Raw genomic sequence first — 18,580 nt, 5'->3', positions numbered from 1 at the left:
TGTTCTTACATTTTGCAGCCTTTTCATAGAAGATGTGGACCCTGCACTGATTAAAGTATTTAACACTGCCTTGAAAGATAAATGTTTCTTCTTCATCTTCTTCTTCTTTTTCTTCTTGGTCCAGGAATATGAGAAGGTGAAGCATCCCCAACTAAATAAGACCTACCATTCTACTTCTATGCAGAAGTAATTCAACAAATATTTAATTTTCTTCTATATAAGTATTTGGTCTCAAGTATAGTTCACCAGGATCAGTTAAGAGTCCTCACAGTGAGGCATAAGCCAATTGTAGTGAGACAACCTAGATTACTTCAAGAGAAGAATAATAATCAGGGCTTCCCTTTATTGATCTCAAGTCTACAGTAACAGCTAGCATTTGCTGAGGTGAGTTTTGCTTTTTATGGACAGGTTATTTCAGATTATCAGATTGCTTTATCAACAGTCTTTGTAGCATTTATTAACAATTAAGTGTTATATTTAAAATTAATGGCTCTAGCTGAGTAATTTGACACCTGTAGAGACACTAAAATGGCTTGTCCACTTTACACTTTACAGTTTATTCTTTTGATGAAAGCCATTACAGCATGCATTTGAGTAGGCTCCTAAGATGCTACAGTTGCCAGTAAAAGTAGGGAATCCTAAATGCATTTTATTTATAGATGCCATTTTATTGTCCCTACCAAATAAAGGTTTCAGTTTCTGCAGCTCTAACCACACTAATGGAGTTTGGCAGTATGTCAGGAAATTAGATTAATGCTGATAAATAAAAATTAATTCTGCTGAGGTTTTAAATATTCTCCTGACCTATCACATTTGTTGGAGTTTAAGCGCACAGTATAACAGAAGAAATAATTGTGCAGCTTTATAATGAAAGTTGCTAAAAATAGGCCTCTAGTTAATCAGCTACTGCTCCTTTAAGGTTGAAACTACCTTTACAAGATAACGCTTATGTACTCAAGAGTACAAAGGATAACAGTTTATCTCTAGTATGCCCTCCATTTAAAACTGTTGTAGGAGTGAGACCCTTCTATAAATTGGAACCATCTGCCTACAGACATCAAAAATCTGGAATCAATTAAAAGCTTCAAATGTGTGCTTTATTGAATAAACATGCAACTGCTAGCATGACAATGGTTAGTTAACATACCATCCCATATCATAATAATAATAATAATAGAATACATTTAAGAAACTTTTCTCAGCCTCTTAATGTCTCTTATATGCATATATTTCACATCCATATAGGACGTTATGTATTATGTGTACAATTGCACTATATTTTTTGTATATTTTAGCTTGCATTTTGTATATGTATTTTTTCAATGCATTATATGACTGGATTTTTTAAACTGTACTCTATCTGCATTCAGTCTTACCATTAAGTTCTGAACTTTTCAATGAACTCATTTTGTATAAAATATTTTTTTACTCAGATTATCACGTGACATAGGCACACTTACATTTATATAAAGGTAATCAAACTATATTAACAAGTTTACATTTAAAAACATTATACATCATATATATTGGTATATATCCTATAATCTAAGCAGCATTACATACATTATTCAATTTCTGCCTTCTCTTAAACTTCATTCCTCCTCTAAAACATTTTTCTGCATGTATTATTCCCACAATGTCCATTTTTTCTATACAATTTACTCCTAGCCTTTTCTAAAGACCCCACTTCCTGTTTTTTTTATCTGTTATATTATTCACTTCTTGAAGAATTATTGATTTTCTAGTAATTGATTTTTGGGCAGCTAGTAGAATTAACCTTAGCAAGGCCTTTCTGTGTCTATACAATTTAGATCCTGTATCCCAGCTAAACAAAATAATTTCCTTAGTTCCAGTCTTTTGCTCATCCAGTATTCCTGACAGAGTACTCTGCTGAGAATGTTTAAAGTCTGACAACTCATTATACTCCCAAAACATATGTTCCCAGTTATCTCTTTCTTCCTTATCATATCTCCAACATTTACCATCTTCCTAATAAAATAGTCTTTAGAGTCTGCTTGGAGCATAAGGTATCTCTGCAAACACTTCCAAGCAAAAATCCTAAACCTTTTAGATTTTGTTGCATACTTGGGAGCCTTACATATGGCTTCTCATTGTTTCTTTGTGAATTGTATGTCTAATTTCCCTATCTTCAGTCTTTGCTGAACTCTACTGATTGATTCCAATAATTATCGTGCAAATATTTTATATGCTCTTGTAATTATCCCTTTTTTGAACAGCAGCTTCTGTTCTAGATTCAACTAAAAACACAAGCAGTGCAGGTCTTTCACTCAGGACTCCCCCATCCCCTTTTCTTTCTCTGATATCAATCTCTGATAGGGAAGGCAATCACTAGCCTGCAACCAAATGTCTTCTTAGCCTCTTCCCATTCTATTACCTTTCCTTCTCTAATTATTTATTCCTAATACCTTGGTTCCATTGCCATCTTCCTCCAGTAAACTCCCTAGTCTATTCTCTGCACCTCTAATTGCAGTCATCCCTAGCCATAGAATCTATTTTTCCATTCCTGTGTTGTCTTAGTTCTTATTATACTTTATGCTATTTTATGAATATAAGATTCTGTATGACTGCTGCTATTCTCCTTAATGATCTGCATCCAAAATCATATTCTTGAATCCCCCCAGCTTCATTAGCATCCCCTTCCAATTTGAAATGAAGCTCTCAGCTTGTGTTATGCATAAGAGCCTTAAATGTGTAGCTCTAAAATATCCCTTCAAATCAGGTAACCCTAAACATCCTTGCACTACTGGGAGGATTAGCTCATCTCACTTGACTCTTGCCCTCTCTCCCTCCCACATAAAATCTTTCATCCCTTTATTAATTACTATCCACAACTTCTCCTCTGATTGATAAAGATATACCAACCCATGTATAAAATAAAAGTGACTAAAAACATTTTTTTACTGCTTGTATCTTGTTCTCTGTATGTATAGGCAGGAGTTTCTAGTTTCTCAGTTTTTTGTACTATCTTTTATTTAGTCTCTCCCCACATATCCTTAGCTGCCACAACCAAATCTGTTTTAATCCATACTCTTAAATACTTAATTTTATCATATAACCATAAATATGTCTATTGCTGAACCAATTCAGTGTGGGTGCATAGCTTGTAGCTATATCTTTTGTTTTACCTTCATTAATTTTATATCCCCCAAAAAACTAATTGTCTCAGGATATTCCACAACACTGAGATGTCCTTTTCTGGCTCCATCAGGTACAAAATAATATCATCTGTTAATAAAGCTAGCTTTTCTTGAACACCATACCAATTATATCCTTGAATTTCTCAGTCCCTTATTTTCTCTGCCATGGATCTAAATATAAAGCAAATAACAAAAGATAAAGAGGACACCCATGCCTGGTTCCTCTGTTCAGATACAATGTATCAGTGAGGTACCCTCCAACTTTGATTTTTGTCTCTGATCCTGTATATATTTTTCTAATTAACCTTATTTTGTATCAGGAAATTCAAACAGTTCCATTGCCCTACTCATAAAATCACAGCTTACTCTGTTAAATGCTGTCTCTCCATGAAGACCCACTAATACAAGCAGTATTTTCTTACATTCAGCTTCCCTCTGGATCATCATTGTTATATTAATGTCATGAAATGTTTGCTTCCCCTGCATAAAACCACATTAGTCCATATCTTTTAACTTTGGCAACATCTTGGCATTCTTTTAGCTATTATACAAATAAACACTTTATAATCATGGTTTAAAATTTAAATGGGCCTACATGAAGCTGAATCAGATGCATCTTTACCATATTTAGGTATTACACTGACCACAGCTTTTTTTCCAAGATTTTGATGTCTCCCTTCCTTTAAAAATACTGTTAAACAAGACCTTCCATATCTTTATCACTTTCCCCCCACTTAGCTGCCAAATTTCCACTGGAATAGCATCTACTCCAGGAGACTTTCCTAAAGATTGGTTATATATTACCATTTCTATCTTATCTCCTCCTATCTTAACTGTTAGGTATTGAGCCCCATCTACGTCTAACCTTGGCACTTTTTTCTTGATTTCACCACTTCTCTGTTTTGTACAAACTGTCATAAAATTTCCAAAATATCTCTAATACATCTATAGTACCTCTGGTTATTTTTCTTGTTATTGGCTCCCTAAGCTTGGCAATAACCCTTTCTACTTTGTGTTGCCAAAGTCATTGTGCCAAAAGTTTTTGTGCTCTAGAGTTATCAAAAACTAGTTGCTTAACACCAATCTTTCAAAATGCATATATTTTGTCCAGGTACTTCCTGATTTTCTCTTTAGCACACTGCAATTGTACCTCTTCTTATTCTGTGATAGTCCCCTGATTTTTTACTACTTTAACCTTTGCCATCCTCTCTAAATAATTCTTATTACTTCTTAAGAAATCTTTTTTTCTTTCATTTCTGCCATTTTCATATTATCCCACTCACTAGATATAACTTCTGGAGTACTTTCTATCTTCCTTAATAACTCTCAGATAATTTCCACTACCTATTCCTTTCTTTTTAGCAGGTAGCTGGGGAAGAGCCAGTGATCATTGTTCCTTAGTAGTTATTGGCACATGATATGAAATATTTATTGGATGTGCATCAACGTTTTCAATTAATTGGACATGTTTCTGTGAAATATAATTTCTGTCAAGTCAGAACAGTTATTTTGCCTTGGAAAATAATATATAAATTCTCTTCTACTACTTAATTCACATTTTTCATACCAAATACTTTCATAATTTCTTCAGAAACCTAACCTCTTTTGTTATACGTTCCCTTCTAGGCCCACCACAGATTCATCATGATTGTTGCAAATCAAATTTCAGCCCCCAATTACAAGTAATAGCCTTTGATGAAAGTTAATTATTTCTCCCATTTTTTTAAGTTGCAAAATAGCAATTTTAGGAGTAATATAAATACCTGCCCATGTAATCATCACCTATTAACAGTAGACCCTTACTACTAGAAATCTGCCATTGTTATCTTTTTTCCCCCTCTTCTATCACTGCTGGAGCTCCTCAAGCAATTAATATAAATACTCCTATGTCATGTTGTCCCTGATATTATGCAGAATATCCACTCTGAAAGCCTATGTTTATCAAATTCACATGCTCAATTCTTTCCAAAGGTGTCTCTTATAGCATTTCTATTTGTACTATGCATTTTTAATATAATTAAATATTCTTTCATTTTTGTCTATACCTGTGAGACTATTCACATTCCAAGATAATATGGAAAGAATCACATTATGGTACGAAGTCATTATTCCTACCTATTATATATGGCAGCTTTTTTAAATGTCGGTTTCCAGCTTTTGTAATACATCAACCCATAAATGTTTGTCAGGTCAATGCTTTATTTTTTCTTATCATCAGCACTGGAACCTATGTCATATTTTACAAGACTTTTTGTTTTAATAAAAAACCCACAAGCACAAAAACCAAACACACCCCCAGAACACCTCCATAACATGTTAACTTAATACAAACATATCAGCTTGTCTCCATGGAAACGTAACAGAAAAAAGAAAAATGTAGTCCACCATTGCAGCCTGAAAGAAAAGCTGAAACCTTTACTGATAAAGGAAAACTGTTTTTTTTTTATTTGGTGTTCTCATATTTACTTGTTTCCTCTTAAAATTTATTAGGAAAGCCAAGGGTCTTAATCTAGACATTCACCCATGCAAATGTCAGAGAAAAAAATCAGTTATCTATATATTATGATCCATATATTTTTACACCCCACCTCAACAACCCAAGATTTCAACCTATTAACTTAAATATGCTTTTGTCTAGCTTTGCTTCTCTTTGTGCACTGTAATGCCTACATATGTTAATACCAAAACAAGAAGAAAAGAAAGAAAAAAAGAAAGAAAGAAAGAAAGAATGAAAAGAGGAAGAAGAAAAATACAAAAAAAAAAAAACCTGTTTAATAACTTTATCACATACAAGAACAATGAAAAAATACTTTACTATGAAATATGCAATTCATACTGTGAAAAGTTTCATAAAAGTGCTTTTAAGAAAATAAATTGTTTTACTCACAGTTATATTTTTTTCTTCTTCTCCTTCTCCCTCATAGTATATATTCTTATAGAGCCATACTTCACTTATGTGATTGATGCATTACTGTCTCACTTTGATTCACTAATTTCCATGCTGATGATCTTCTTCTTGTTCATCTCCATCTCCAAACTCCAGGTCATGGTTTAATTCCATGGTACTCTCAATTCTTCTGGTCAACTCCTGTGCTTTTCTCTGTCTCTCAATCATTTTCCTTTATATCTGCTTTTTAATCAAAAGAATGAGACATAGAGTTCCCTACTCCTTGATGGCTCATTTCTTGCTGGACATACTTTTGCATTTCCTCCTTATCATGATCTACATCAAAAAGAGATTTTGATCCTCCAGGAAAAAATATTGCATAGACAGCTGGATGTAGCAGCTTTATCCTCACACCCACCTCTTGACACTCCCTGATTACTGGAATAAATGTGTTTCTCTTCTGCCAAGTGTACAGTAAACAATTATTTTCTAAAAACACTCTACTGTCTCCAGCTTTTAATACTTTGTCCTTTTGCCACAGTTTATTTCTGTTGGTAGGTTTGTATAAGGTCTTTCTGCTTTCTCATGGCCATATTTATACAGTGTGCCCTTTCAATTAACAGTTTCTGCTGTGAATACCAGTCAACTTGCTTATTTGTGCCTTTATAAAATAAATCCAGTCAATTCCTTAATTACTATGATACAGCAGAAAATCTCAGGTTTTCCGTATGTGCTCTACCCTCTAATTTTACAATTTTTGAAATATCTCTTCTTGACCAGTCTCATGCTCAGCCAGCCTTTTCTTCATTTTGACTTCTAATTTTTGCAGTTTGACCAACTCATCTGCACATCTGTTTAAAGTTTCTTCCATTTTTTCCAATCTTTTGTATTTGAGTTGACATACTCCTTCAGTGCTTCATTTTAATGAGCTTTGAGCACATTAAATGTATTTTTCCTCTAAATTACTGGAAGCCATGTCTTGCAGCAAAGATAGAGCTTGAAATGCTTTTGTTTAACAGCTGAAGGATTCTTCCAAGTCAGTGCTTTTTTCTTCACATTTTCTAGGAGATTTTTCCTCGGGCTATCTTAATTTCATCTTTGCAGGCATTTAGACACTGTACTTACTAGACAAATATCACTGGCATTTGTTTGTCAGGTTCTGTTTTCACACTGGGAGACCTGAAGTTAAGCTGTTGATCAATGTGCAGCCATCTTGGAAGTCCTTTTATTTTGTATAAAATATCGTTGACTGAAAGACTATGATGTTTTCTGCTTTTTGAGCTTGAGTCATGGCTAAAAAGAATCAAGAGATCAGTCCACTTACCCAGTGGACAAATAGTAAATAAATAAATAAATAACTAAATATTGGCACCATTGTGAGTTCCCTTGCACACTTGGGTCCTAAGATGGGCTAGCTGCATATTTATATTTCTGTGAACCCAATACACATTAATAAGCAGTCCCATCAGGGACGGAGCATAGATGACCAACTGAGAGCAGAACATTTTGAGAGCTCCATAAGCTAGTATAATAATATAGGAAATTTTATTATTTTCAAGTTTAAAACATCAGAAATCTATAGATAAGCTACTAAACTGCATAAATATCAATTTTGGTGGAGATATACAAAAATGTTCCTGTCAAGTAACTTGGAGATATATTGAGTCACTCAATATGAACAACTCAAGGTATTCTCATCCAGATGCTGCTTTGTAAAAACTTGGAGATATATTGAGTCACTGAATATGAACAACTCAAGGAATTCTCATCCAGATGCTGCTTTGAAAAAGAACTGCAATTGATGACATCTACCTTAGAGAAACTATTTTTGAAGATGGATGGCTTTAAAAATGACTTAGAAAGCCTCAAATTAAATTCTCAAAAACAGACTGATACTCTTAAGGAACTATTACAGCACCACCATATAAAAATAACAAATATAGAAACTTCTCTAAATGACATTGAAGGGAGACTCAAAGAGGAAGAATTCCAAAAAGAATTTCTGCTTAAACAGAATACAGGGCTGCTTAACAAAATAGATGACTTAGAAAACAGGGACAGGAGAAACAACATAAGGATCGTTGGTCTGCCTGAAAACACTGAAAGAGAAGACATTATTTCATTCTTGACAGCCTGGATTCCTGAATTTTTAGACTTGAAAGAAGGACTTTCATTTGTAACTGAAACTGATAGAGCACTGAAGAAACCTGCTTTTAACTCTAAAAATACTCCACCTAGATCCATAGTTATAAAATGTCTTTCATTTCTGGGCAAGGAACTAATATTAAAATCTGTTTGGAGAAAATCACCCTTAAAATACAGTCAAAGCCTGATAAGGTTTGACAACATTTATTCTTCCAGAATACTACAGCAAAGTAAAAAAGTCTGGCCAATAATAAAACTGTTGAAACAAAACAACATTAAAGCACAGCTGGTTTCCAACCAAAATAAAAATAATTTTTGCCAATGAGATGAAAACCTTTAATGACTTAGAAGAAGCTACTGTAGTCATTAAAAACAACAACATAGCGTCTATCCCAAAAGAAATGGAATGGATGGTCCCTATTCTTAAAAGAATAAAAAAAAACAAATCCTTGGACTGATGATAGAAAGAAGTAACAAAAAACTGATTCCATGATAGCTGTCCCAAAAAAATATCTCTTACAACTACATCTCTCAAAGTATCAACTGATATGGTACACCACTTGTCATCTGTTTTTATTTAAAAAAGGAGGGTTTCTTAAACAACTGAGAAACAGTAATGATTTATTCAGAATGTTCAATGCGTCCAATAATTCTTCAGAAACAAAGGTAGGTCAAGATGGGTTAGTATTTACATTATGTACAAACCAAACAAAGCAACATTTAATACAAATAAAGAAGTTTCTATTCCCCTACTTGAACTCAGTGAATACTTATCTTGTTCATTTTTCACCGATTTTACTTATACTAATTTAAGTTATTAATTAACTAATTCAACAAGGTACCATTCATCAGAGTTCAGACTCAAATATAACAAATTAACATCACAGATAATAGCAGTAACAGTAGAGTGTTTTGAAAAAAAATGATGTCATGGAGACTAATGCCTTCCTTAGTTAAAGTATGATTTCGAAATGTCATGTATATACTGGTTAAATAATAGTAGCAAGAACTTAGTACAAATGTCATTATTATTCTGTCTAAATATAGCTAATATCAATTATGGCAGGTATTACAACTATGAGTGTTGTTTGATCGATCCTGGTATGGTGTGCATGGATGCAGCTGTGTCTGGCAGCTAGTACAAATGCCATTATTATTTTGTCTAAACATAGTTAATATCAGTTATGACAGGTATAATAGCTTTGAGTGCTGTTTGATTAAGCTTGATATGGTGTGCGTGGATACAGCCGTGTCTGGCAGCTGTTGTATGTTGCCATTTTCGTCTCTGGGAAGCTGTGGGTTGCAGCTTGTAATCGAGGCTTACTGATGCTTGTGTATTAGTAAGAGACATTTGATGTTTTATCCTAGATCCTGAGAAAGGGGTGGATAAAACTGTGATGTGGGATATTTTGGAAGAGAAAAGTTTGTTTATACATCTGCTGAGTGAGAGGTGGGAAGGCCGGAAGAATTTAGGCTTGAAGTTGCAGTGAAGTGAAGCTTTACTTCAGGTGCATCATGAGCCTCTGGTATGCAGTATACAGACACACTAACAGAAACAGATGCTCCCAGGTTGCTACGGTAATGGGGACAGATTGACAACAATGCTTAAAGGCTCTTAGGAGCCCCTGAGATGATTCTCAGCAAGGAAGTTTTTGGTTTAAAAAAATAATAATAAAATTGCTATTTTAAACCACATGTACACATATTGATGGTCTCCCAACACTTTGTATAGCTCATTAAGTTGATTCTTGATAAAAAAAAAAAATGAGCGCAATTTTATATTTAAAATGTATTTTGATCCAAACACATTAAGGACTTACATAAGAGTGGAAGTCTAAGTTACTGTGAAAGACTAAGATCACTTGGCCTTGTGCAGTACCCGTTGCAGTAGTGTGGGAGGTGAGCGTGCTCGGATGTGTTAGGCATATGGGGATAGCTGATTCTAGGGTTGTTTGGGATTGCCGGGAAGTGCTAGAGAGTCATCATATTTCCTTCGTGGAAATATCTGTGGGAATGGAAGGTGTGTTGAGTGCTTCACTGGCAGAGTGCCACTGCATGGAACAGGCTGGTAAAATGGAACAGGACAAATATTGGTTTGGATATTTTAAGAACAGCGTGGAAACATACCACATGAACTAGTGAATGGTATTCTGGCAAAACTGATGGGCATTGTTGCCCATACTTGAAGAACTGATATGTGTGTATGTAAGGATGGAAATATACTTATAACAAATAAGAAACTAGAAGGGTCTCATAATTTAAAGTCTATGGACTGTATAAACATGCTTGGAAGGAGCTAATGATAAGAATAAACATTACAGCTTATGATCTCTCAAATAACTAAGCAAATCAGTTTAATAACATGGGCTTGTGTATAATAACACTACTGTTTTAACTTGTCATAAATGGCATACACTATATTGAACATCAAAGAGAAGCATGATGATTTTCTCATATAAGTAAATGTGCATCACAAGTCATATCATTGCTTTAACTTGAATTGTTGTTTTGTAACCCATCTTGACCATACATAATACTTAAGCTGTTACCAAGGTTTCTCATATAAGTAAATGTGCATAACAAGTCATATAATTGCTTTAACTTGAATTATAGTTTTGTAACCGATCTTGCCCATACATAACACTTAAGCTGTTACCAAGGTAACTAGTGTTTTATACATGACATCAAACTGACAAAGTTGTTCAAGGGAAACAATAGAATCCCAAACTAGGAATGTCACAGAATGTAACAATCACATTCTGAACAAATAGTATTAAATTGACAATAATTACTCAGTTTAATCTTTGCTGATTATACAAAATAGAATGTTGCCATTTAAATCTAAAAAATGTCAGTATATATCATAAAATGACAATTTATAAATATGGAAAGGGAATTTATAATCAGTAATCATTTTTTGTTTTTAACCTATAATTTCACTAATTTTATAATAAGAAATGACAGATATGAAAATCCTTATGTGTAGGAAATGGGGGGAGAGAGAGATGCACTGATAATTGAAATGCACTAACTTTCATTGATGTTCACAAAAAACAAACTTGATGCTTTAATTTAGTTAGCAACAACAAAGTGATTACTTAAATGCTGGCAAACAATGAAATATAACTTCTGATATATCCAGTAAAATACATTGTATTATAAACATTGTATTATAAACATTAGGTATAAATATTATTACCATCTATTTATATTAAGTAATGCATTTTGAAAGACTTCATCAATAAAGGTGACTATGTTAAATAACTGTGCTATAATCTTTTACTGAGGTTTCATATATGATACATCCTGCTTTACTATGATTGAATTGTTTGTCATCTATCTTTCATGTAAATAATTGCTTATACAATAAGTAGACATTTATATTGAATCAGAATTTTGTCTAATCTGTAATAGTACTATACCTGCTCAAAATAATATAAATCTTGCTTATTCCTATTTCAAATATTTTCCATATGATAATTCAATTTACGGAGCTCAGATGTTCTGGATTGTCAAGATATGAGTGATAATCTGATGGATTTAGGTTTATCCATCAGATTAGGAATGATTTTCATTCCATGGATAGTGCGGATCTTAGTTTTGTTAACATTTATTAATTTAAATTAATTTCACAAAAACATTTTTAGTATGCCTGACCAAAACATTACTTTATTGGTAAACAAAGTATAAAACTGATAATTTCTTTTAAAAGCTCAAATATATACTTTATAGTTATCAAAGGAAAATATTTAATAGTCACAATAAAATAAAAAATACATACCCCTCAGATTTACAAAGCCCTTTATAGCGTGCAGGATTAGTTTAAGAGCTATTTTCGGCAATATGGCTGACGTGCAATCCAAGAACGAGCTCCCAGGATGTGCACCTGAGCTCTTATTCTAATCCTGCATGGACTGAGCTCCTGTATGCATATTACCCACATTTATAGGTGAAAACCATGCAAATGAGGGTAATATGTGATCCAGGAAGCTGGCAGCTGTCCGTGCAGGACAAGTGCAGTGTGCAGAAATATACTCGGTTAGTAACCCAGTACATTTCTGCAATCTACAAAACGGAACTATGACAGCTCCAAATAAAGGCTTCATACCATTGAGGAATCATGGCAATGTCCAAGTACAAGGCCATTGGCATTGCAAACTGTTTAAAAAAAAAATAAACAACTTTTATTTTTTCTTTTCGCCAGTCTCGCCTGTTGAAGCATAGAGCAGCAACGCGCAAATGGGATCGGGGGAAAATAATAAAATAAACTTAAAATGAGCATTCTAACTAAAATCAGTATTCTGCCATGCAAGTCAGTGGCAGGCAGAAGACAACCTGGCCAGTGAGTAATGGTTGCTAAGGGGGAGGCTCAGTGTGGGACATGTAACTATGCATTAGCAGGCAATCCTATGCAAATGAGGGAAAGGTTAGTGAATCCCAGATTTTTCCCAGGGTGTGAGGCAGGTCCCAAGAGTGTAAGAGTATAAATAGCTGGGTGCAAGACTAGGATATAGGTGACATCATGGGGGGGTGTGAGGCATACTGTAAGTGGATTGGAGATGTGTGGCTCAGGATTGCTCCTAGCTTAGCACAGCTAAGTTAGGGTTGTGTCTAAACCTGCCTAGCACTCTTTACAAAGTGTAAGCAGGTGTGCACTCCATGCACCAGGTTTTACAGGAAGAAAAAGGAAGTTAAACCAGAAAAAAGCAGCTCTGTGCACATTTGAGCACTACATTTGCGCCGTGCACACAGACCTAAACAGGGAGGCAATGGGAAGGGAAAACAGAAGTTGGAAAGTAATCAAGGAGAACTAGCTTAGCTTACAGGTGAAATGTATCAGAATCAGCCAATTAAACAGGTAGCAGACCAGCCCAGCCCAGCACACCACTATAAACTATGCAAACACCTTTCCCCCTTGTTTTTCCCAAAAACTCTGCACCTCCGGTGTATACAGACAGGGAAATCTTACAAAACGACAGCAAGAGAAAAATGTTAGGGGCTGCTTTTGCTGTCATAATCCAGCATGTGCAAGAGGCTAAAAGTGTTGAAGATGTGAATGCTGCTGAGCAACCCACAGAGAGGAGACGGAAAAGAATGTACAGACACAGGGTAACCTACCAAGGGCTACATGAGCTGGAGATAGTTGAGCACTATAGGGTGGACAGGGACCTCCTACAATAAATTGTTGAGCTGTGCCAGCCATACCTATCACACAGAACCAACAGTGGGGAACCCATCCCAGTGGATACCAAGGTATGTGTAGGCCTAAGTATACTAGCTACAGGTACCTTCCAAAGGCCAACTGGGGATGTGATGGGGATCTCACAGAAATCAGCATCCAGGGTACTCCACCAGTTCCTGGATGCCATGTCAGCACATGTTGGTGAGCACGTATATTTTCCCATCACCCGTGAAGCGTTGGCCAGTAATATGTGTCTCTTCCACCAAATAGCAGAATACCCTGAGGTAGTGGGTGCAATGGACTGCACACACATATGCATTAAAGCACCACCAGGTGAGCAGGGTAGGGTCTACATCAACTGCAAGGGCTTCCCTTCCATCAACTGCCAGGTTGTGTGCAATGCCCAGGGCATAATAATAAATGTGTGTGCTGGCTGCCCTGGAAGCTACCACAATTCCCACATCTGGCATCTGACACAGCTGTACTAGATATTTGCCAATGGGGACATCCCACACAGTCACCTAGTGGGGGATGCTGGATACACATTGGAGCCATGTCTGATGACACCCATCAGAAATGCACACACACCCTAATAAGAACTCCATAATGAGGCACACGCACAAACACGGATCATAATAGAGCGTGTGTTTGGGATGCTCGTCATGGTTCCAGTGCCTGGACACATCCGGTGGAGCCTTGCAGTACTCACCAACTACATGCACCCAAGTTGTCCTTGTATGTGCCATGCTACACAATATGATCCTGCGGAAACAGCTTCAGCAGGAACAGCATGAGGCAGGGCCACACAGCCTCCCACCAGTGCCAAAGCCTGCACAGGTGCAGAGTGACTTGGAGGAGGAGCAACCTGAGCCTGCCCCAGTAGGTAGAAGGAGGCATGCCCAGTATGCCCTAGCCTTGGCAAAGAGGCAATGCATAGCACATGCACTGACACAGTAGGGACCCAGAGAATGACACGTCTCTCCGACTCACACATACAGTAAAAGGGATGCCAAATATGACACTAACTGTGCCCAACCATGTATAGGGAGAGTACAATGTGCATCCAACATAGGCAGCCCAACAGCACCACCCTCAATACTGGGACACCCACAAGGTAAGTAACTCACACATGCCAGTTGAGGGGGCACATACCCAACAACAGTCACAGCCAGCAGGATAGGTGTAGACAAACACAAACAAATGCTGTACTATGGCTTCATGGGGAAGCTCTACCCCAGGCCTACACAGACAGACTACAGCAGGCCAGCCAGTTGGATGTAAGTTGTGAAGGCTAGGAAGTCAGAAACTAATATGTAGGTAGTGAAAGCTAAGATTTGTAGTACACTGGTATGCCTCTAGCCAGCATGACAGGTAAGACTACAGACTGAAATGGTGCACCTAACATACCAGTACAGTCCTAGCAACTGTGTAAAAGTGTAAGGTGTGCCCCACCATCCTATGTAAAGTTATAGTAACAGTCAGGTGTACCCCCCACCCCTGTGCCGTAATGTAGAAACAGTCAGGTGCCCCCCACCCGCTATGCAGAAATGTAGCAACAGTCATTGCCAAATAACCAATGTATACCCTGCAGACACAGCATGCTACCTGTCGGTGTACAACACAAAGGTCAGCACCATAGTACAAACTACCTGGACTTGATCCACCCATGCAATATAGCTGGCCATACTGGGCATGCTCATACAATTAGGGAAATTAAGGCAATGCCAGTCAACAACATACTGAAAGGCCATACTGGGCATGCTCACACACTGAAGGCCATGTCAGCAAACACCAGTGGATCAGAAATATCTGGCAGTTGCAGTTCTTAGTGCAGACACATGTCAGTATGCACCACTCCTGCCTTGCACACAAAGTGGATAAGAATACAGACACATATGTAAGGACAACACACTATAATAAGCCAAAGGTAGACAGACATAGATGTGTTGAAGAGAGTGACCATGACAAGGAGCCATCTGGGCCTGTCTCACCCTGCACACAGCCAAAGGGCCCCAAACACATGAGGTGCAGGTGTCACTCACTGCAGATACTAGCCACCAGTATATGTCAGCATGATGGCATGCTGCACATGCCAGCTGTGCAACATGACCGTACAAGAAAGTTGTCACCTAGTGGCTGTATACACGTACCTGTGGCATATGACCCTGTGTGTGCCCGCATGCGGCATGTCAACTCCTACATGAATGGGTTACAGTACATGCACACACCTCCCTCCCCATAGCAGTATCATGACAAGCCTGCTGAGGTCATCCAATGTGAAATACACCTTTGGGAGAGCTGTAGCTCAGTAATCCCCATGGCATGTCCCATAACTGTGTGCTGCTGTACTGATAAACTAGTTAGGTAGTAGTCCTAACCCCAGACTTGGCAACTGCATGAGTGTGTGTTTGTGTGCATGTCTCGGTCTCTGCTTGTGTAGAGAGAAATGCTTTTTAGGCTACTCACACTCAGTACAGTTCATATACACAACCTTGGCAAGGCTGCTGATGTCACACACCTAGAAATATACCTCTGTGCAAATCATAGCCCAATAATCTCCGTAGCATGTCCTGTAACAGCGTACTGCTGTAGTGTGATAAAGTAGTTAGGTAGGTGTTCTAACCCCCGACCTGGTAACTTTGTGTGTGTGTCTGACTGAGTAGAGAGCAATGCTTTTTAGGCCACTCACACCCCATGCAATACATATACTCAACTTTGGCAAGGCTGCTGATGTCACTCACCTAGAAATACACCTCTGGGGAAACCATAGCCCAATGATCTCCATAGCGCATCCTGTAACTGTGTACTGCTGTAGTGTGATAAAGTAATTAGGTAGGTTTTCTAATGCCAGACTTGGCACTTGTGTGTGTGAATCTGTGTGTCTCTATCTGCTTTTGACTGAGTGATGAACAATGCTTTTTAGGTCACACACACTCCTTAGAATTCATATACCCAACATTGGCAAGGCTGCTGATGTCACTCACCTAGAAAGACACCTCTGTGGAAGTCATAGCCCAGTAATGTCTGTAGCGCGTCCAGTAACTGTGTACTACTGTATTGTGATTTAGAACTGTGGTAGGGTTCCATCACCACCCATGGCAGTTCTGGATGTTTTGTGTGTGTCTCAATGTCTGTGTATGGAGAAATGCATCATAGGCTACTCAATTGCAGTACAATTCAAATGCCCTGCCTTGCCAATCCTGCTGATGTCATTCATTATGACATACTACTTTAGAGGGAAAGTTCTCTGTAATCCCTGTGGTGTGACCTATAACTGCTCTGTGCTGTAGTGTGATATAGGCCTTGGTCAAGGGTTCTATACCCACACATGACAGTTGTGGATGTTTTGTGTGTGTCTCACTGTTTGTGTAGGGAGCAATGCATTTTAGGCTAGTCACTCACAGTACAGGTGAAATGCCCTACTTTGGTAATCTTGCTGATGTCAGTCACTGTGAAATACACCTTTGGGGAAAAAAGTACTCAAGTAATGTCTGTGGCAGGTACTGTAACTGCATAGTGCTATAGTGTAATAAGCTAGTTAGGTAGGAATTCAATTCCTAGACATAACAGGTGTGTGTGTGTAACTCGTATCCTGTGTAGAGGTGAGTGTGTGGTCAATGTGGAGGGGGGGGTTTCCCTTTACTTTTTAGGTGGCCCTACTATATATCACAATGTCAAGCATACAGGGATAACAGATGTAAATTAGCTGGGAGGCTGGGGTGCAAAACCATACCCATACATGTGACATCAAGGCCAGCCAATCCAAATTAGCAACCCCACTATTACCCAGAGTACACACTCAACCCATGTGTCATATGCACACACATTCCTAGGCAACATTCAATATGTGGTTAGTACACTGTATATTGGCCACTGATAGTAACTATGCAGTGATAGCAGTGGGCTACAGAGGGCATGTCACCCTGCCCATCTGTCCGATATGCACATACATGCAGACAGTGCACCCCCACCATGTTCCCCAATGGACACCTGCACCACCTGTGACTCACAATGGACATACCATGCCTGACAACATGCCTTATATGGATAGATGATACTGACATCAGGGAATGCTATTGGCATGCTATCAATGTAGGTGAAGGGTAAACCTGCTGCCCATTACCAGTTCCTGCCACAGGCGGGCAACACTGGCACATCTGATGATAATCTGTGTTCACAACATGGGCCAGACACCCCAGGTACAGTTCCACATGTCACTGTACATGCATGTGGAAGGTGTGCACATCCCAGACACCATCCATGTCATGGACTGAGGAACACATACATGGCATGGGGTGTACAGCATTGGCCACACACAATAGTCACCCAGCACCCAGCTAACTGGATGAGAGATGCAATACCCACCTGTGTGGGCAAATGCAGTAACTACAGGTCTGAGCCACAATGCAGACCATTGTCATGTGGCCTGATGCCATGGTATACCCATTGCCTACTCTTGTACAGCCTGCTGGCACAGTTGACCACCACACACCCATGTAGACATGCACCTATGCATGTCAGAACTGGCACCCTGTGTGTACGTGTGTGTGTTGCATGGTGCCTATGTCCACATCCACACTCACAACCCCCAGCCCCTCCCCAGGGCATACTGAAGCAGGCTCTGTACTTAATTTGCTTCTATTTACACTGGTCAAAACTCCCTCAATTACTGTAGTGTTAGAATACAGTTAGAATACATGAATTACTTTATGCAAATGAAAAGGTTATCTGGATGTCTAGTCATTTAACTCCATGTTTCAAAGACAACACAAATTGGGGTGGAGCCTAGATGGCCAACTGGGCAACTGAGAGCAGTGAATTTTGAGAACTCCATAATCTAGTATAATAATACAGGAAAATGTTATTATTTTCAAGTTTAAAACATCAGCAATCTATAGATAAACTATTAATCTACATAAATATCAACTTTGGTGGAGATATACAAAATTTTTTTCTGTCAAGTAACATGGAGATATATTGAGTCACTGAATATAAACAACTCAAGGAATTCTCATCCAGATGCTGCTTTGAAAAGAGAACTGCAATTGATGACATCTACCTTACAGGAACGATCTTTGAAGATGGATGCCTTTAAAAATTACTTAGAAAACCTCAAATTAAATTCTCAAAAACAGACTGATACTCTTAAGGAACTATTACAGCAACACCATATAAAAATAACAAATATAGATAATTCTCTAAATGACA

This window comes from Protopterus annectens, chromosome 7.part0 (genome assembly GCF_019279795.1).
Source record: "Protopterus annectens isolate FY-2018-M chromosome 7.part0, PAN1.0, whole genome shotgun sequence".
NCBI lineage: Eukaryota > Metazoa > Chordata > Ceratodontiformes > Protopteridae > Protopterus > Protopterus annectens.
The sequence above is the reverse complement of the archived record's forward strand: the minus strand, read 5'-3'. Positions refer to the sequence as shown.